The sequence below is a fragment of the Solanum tuberosum genome, unplaced genomic scaffold (genome assembly GCF_000226075.1).
Source record: "Solanum tuberosum cultivar DM 1-3 516 R44 unplaced genomic scaffold, SolTub_3.0 scf00235, whole genome shotgun sequence".
Taxonomy (NCBI): domain Eukaryota; kingdom Viridiplantae; phylum Streptophyta; class Magnoliopsida; order Solanales; family Solanaceae; genus Solanum; species Solanum tuberosum.
This window is the reverse complement of record NW_006239159.1, coordinates 624492-629574: the sequence shown is the minus strand read 5'-3', so window position 1 is coordinate 629574 and position 5083 is coordinate 624492.

Sequence of the window (5083 nt, the reverse complement as noted above, 5' to 3'; positions counted from 1 at the left end):
CTAACTCTGAACCACGATTTCCATCCATGAGTTATTGATCACTACACAGCCCATACATGAGATCGTACAAATGAATTTTACACTTTTGAGGTGTTATAATATCTCCCCCTTGCGAACCTTTATCCTCGAATGAGATTCAACCAAGCATAAAATAGAGTATGGGAAAGATCTAACAACCCAACATGAATGCAAAACACATAAAAAAATCATAAAACATGAGGAGTAATACACTTTGCACTAAAACACCAAGCTTAAAACAGATTTCATGAACATGCATGCAAAGGGAAACATGAGAATAACTGAAACACATGAATCCAAAAGAGTATATATGAGGAACTTGTACTTCAAACTGAAACTGAATTAGAGGGAAAAATATGGGGTACTTAGACATCATATCGGTTTTGGCCTCCCAAGTATCACCTGCAACTAACTGATTCCTCCAAAGAACTTTCACAAAAGCAACTTCTTTGTTTCTCAACTTCCAGACTTGATGGTCTAGAATCTCAACCGAAACTTCTTTATGAGAGAGACTTTCCTTCACGCCAACACTCTCTAATGGAGCAACTGAAGTAGGATAACCAATACACTTATTTAACAAGGAAATATGAAACATGGGATGCATTGATGCTAAATTTGAAGGCAAATCCAACTCAAAGGCCACCTTACCGAAACCCTCAGAACCTGATATGGGCCTACATAATAGGGACTAAGTTTCCCTTTCTTAGGAAACCTCATCACACCTTTCATGGGTGAAATTTTTAAACAAATCCAATCATCAACAACGAATTCAAGCTCTCTTCTTCATACATCCACATAAGATTTTTGTCGACTCTGAGCCGTTCTTAATCTACCCTTTATAAGTTGAACCTTCTCCACCGCCTCATGAACTAACTTGGGCCCTATTAAAAAATCTCACCAACTTCAAACAATCCAATATGAGATCTACACCTCCTACCATAGAGAGCCTCAAACGGAGCCATCTAACTACTCAAGCGATAACTATTATTACAAGCAAACTCAGTCAAAGGAAAATAATTATCCCAATTACCTTTAAAGTCGATTGCACAAGCTCTCTACATATCTTCCAAAGTGTAAATTTTCCATTCAGCCTGACCATCGATCTGCGGGTGAAAAGCTATGCTTAGTTTAACTTAAGTACCCAGTCCTTTCTAAAATGATGTCCAAAACTGAGAAGTGAACTGAGTACCTCTGTTTGAAATGATGGATAAAGGCACTCCGTGCAACTTAACCATCTCCGAGATTAGAGCCAAGCATAGTCCTCGGCTGAATAGGAGGTATTCACAAAAAGAAAATATGTGACTTAGTAATTTGGTCTACAATAACCTAAATAAAATTATGATGTCAATAAGTACGAGGTAAACTTGTAATGAAGCTCATATTCAAATCTTCTCACTTCCAAGTAGGAATGCTAATATCTTAGGTCATACCCCCCCCCCCCGATGTTTTATGTTCAACCTTCACTTATTGGCAATTTGGACACTTAGCCACAAATTGTACAATATTCTTCTTCATTCCACCAATAGACTTCCCGTATATCACAGTACATCTTAGTGGCTCCCAGGTGAATAGAGTACCGAGAACTGTGAGCTTCTGATAATATTAGTTGCCTCAACTCATCAAAATTTAGTAAACACAAACAACCTTGGTAATGAAGAATACCATCTCCCCCTAGGGAGAAAGACTCAATAGCCTTTTCTGAAACTGTTTTCTTCAATTCAACCAAATTCAGGTTATTATCTTGATTTGTTTGAACATTCGACACGAGACAATTCTGAATCACATTGCACAATACCACCATCATTCTTTGAATCGACCAAACGAACACTTCACCGGGCTAGTCTATGTGAACAATACTATGCATGGACAATCCCCTAGATAACTTAACCTAGCAACTCATCTTATTAGAAGCTTTCAGATACAGTCAAATTGTTATTTCAACTTTATGGTGTGTCAGATGAACTCACTTGTGAGTATTCAGTTTTAACCGTCATTCTAACCCCCCCCCCCCGATGTTTTATGTTCAACCTTCACTTATTGGCAATTTGGACACTTAGCCACAAATTGTACAATATTCTTCTTCATTCCACCAATAGACTTCCCGTATATCACAGTACATCTTAGTGGCTCCCAGGTGAATAGAGTACCGAGAACTGTGAGCTTCTGATAATATTAGTTGCCTCAACTCATCAAAATTTAGTAAACACAAACAACCTTGGTAATGAAGAATACCATCTCCCCCTAGGGAGAAAGACTCAATAGCCTTTTCTGAAACTGTTTTCTTCAATTCAACCAAATTCAGGTTATTATCTTGATTTGTTTGAACATTCGACACGAGACAATTCTGAATCACATTGCACAATACCACCATCATTCTTTGAATCGACCAAACGAACACTTCACCGGGCTAGTCTATGTGAACAATACTATGCATGGACAATCCCCTAGATAACTTAACCTAGCAACTCATCTTATTAGAAGCTTTCAGATACAGTCAAATTGTTATTTCAACTTTATGGTGTGTCAGATGAACTCACTTGTGAGTATTCAGTTTTAATCATTCAGACTTACAATTTATTTTAGTTTATATTCTGGATTTAGTTAATGTTTAGGTTAATCTTAGTGTCATTCCAGATCATGGGTTAGTTTGGGATCACTCGTAGATATATCTAAGTACCGTGTTACGGCTAGGGGTAGTCTCAAATCGTGATAAACTTGGTATCATAGTATTAGGTTCAAATGTCCTAGAATGTATAAAATTAGCATTAAATTGAGTCTTGTTCATGGGTGTGAAGTGTACCACACTTTTGACTGAGAGGCTATGAAATTTTTTAGGAAATACATTCATTCTTTCATATGCTCTCAGTCGAGCAATAGAGTTTTAACTCTACTTAACCTCCTTTTGTTCTAATTAATGCTTTATGTGTTTACAAAATCATGCCTCCTAGAAGAGCTTACATAAAAAAAAAAAAACATGAACGAGGACCAACAAGCACCACTAGCTCCAGCAGACCCTTTGAATGAACAAGCGTCGCATGTCGAGTTCAAGGTTGATTTCCATAAGCTAGCTCATGCCATGACAACTCAGTTCAATCAATAAGTTGTGGCCCCAGTCAATCCGAATATGAATGCAGCAATAGCAAAACTCTGATATTTCACTCGAATGAACCCTTTTGAGTTCCATAGTTCTAAGATGGAGGAGGATCCATAAGAATTCATTGATGACATAAAAAAGTTTACACAGATTATCTGTGTCACACCAGTTGAGAGCACAAACCTAGCTATTTATCAGTTGAATGGAGTAGCTTAGGCATGGTACAAGCAATAGAAGGATGATAGAGACGTCAATGCAGGCCCAGTGGACTGGGATAAGTCCATGGCTATATTTCTAGATAGATTCTTTCCATCGAAGTTAAGGGAAGCCAAAGCTTAGGAATTTATTAACCTGAAGCAGAGTAACATGACTATGAAGGAGCATTCTCTCATAATCACTCAACACTCTAAAAATGTTTGATCGATGGTGGACAATTCTAGGGCCCGTATGAAAAGGTTTGTTTTTGGTGTTTCAGAGATGGTGGTGAAAGAGTGCATGAAATCTATGTTAGAGATTTAAGTTTTGATGTCAGTCCCAAAATCCTTAATTGAGTCTATAATTATTTTTTACACAAATCAATGCAATTATCATCACGGATTCAAAATATATCTGGGCCTATAACCCACAGGTCCCAGAATCAAAACCTGGCTCTATTACCAACTTTGTTACGATTTGAAAACTCGAGTCATGATGGTACCTACCAATAACCCACTGGTACTTAAGCCAATTCATATCTCAGAACGACAAGTAACAAGCGTAGTAGGCAGAAACCTTAAAATCACTCGAAAAAACAACATAATAAGGAAATAAACAACAAAAGAGAAGAAATGACATAAATATATGCACAATACATGATCCAATCCCACGGCCTGGTGGACGATAGTACAACCCACTAAAATTAGTAAAGACTCCAAAATAAGCAAAATAAATACAGACTTGTCTAGAATACAAAAGGCTAGTCAAAAACTATATACAAATGGAGATGAGTCAAACTAGAATGTCATCCGCTCACCTTGAACTATAGCTAGTGCACTCCAAAAAATCCCATAACCAAACATCCATCATCATAATGGAATATCGTGGATCGACACCCACATTCGACGTTACAAAGGACTCACTCCATCTCGAGACCCATGTCCAATCCAAAAGATCCAACAAGGCTCAAAGTCACAACCGAATCACAACTAGGTCATAGTATATGGAGATTATGGATGAAAATCTAATAAGCAGAGTTACCATCGAGCTAAGGAATTAGACCCAAGTTTGATACATTAGTCAACAATGAGCTAAGACAATCCGAGCCGACGTCAGAAGATTTTTCTAAAGCAAACGGCTCCAAATCGCAATTAATGCAATAACTAGTCTAAGTCTAAACTAAGGCCAAGAAAATCTCACAATGTCAATACAATGCATAAAGCATCAACATGGCATGATAGGCATCACATGCAAGGTAAAACATGCTTAATTCTCTCAAAAATACTCTAAGATGAAAGCTATGGCAATAATTCTATCAACTAAACATGAATCATGTTAAGAACCCTTCCAACACTAACTAAACATCATGTAAATACCAACACAACCATAGTCTAAGGTCGGTGAGTTGTAGCCTACCTCGATTTCAATCACGAGTGCTCCAAAGTCTACTAAACTAGTGCTTTACCCTTCCAAACCGCCTAAGATCGATGTCACACAATCAAATTAATTATCACGGAGTTGATATCGAATCAATACCCATATTACAAAATAATATCACGAACCCAACAATTGGTTTGAGATGGAGTAACAAATACTCTGAGTTTAAAAAAAAGAAGACATATTTTCTTTTTCGGCAACACTTTTTTAAACAAAGAAAGTATATTATTTCTTTTGCAATTTAATCATAAAAAACGTATATGTATAAATTGAGAAGGTGAGTAATTAAATAGGTTAGGGGGGAAAGCTGAAACATACCCATCTCTGGCAAAAGGTAAC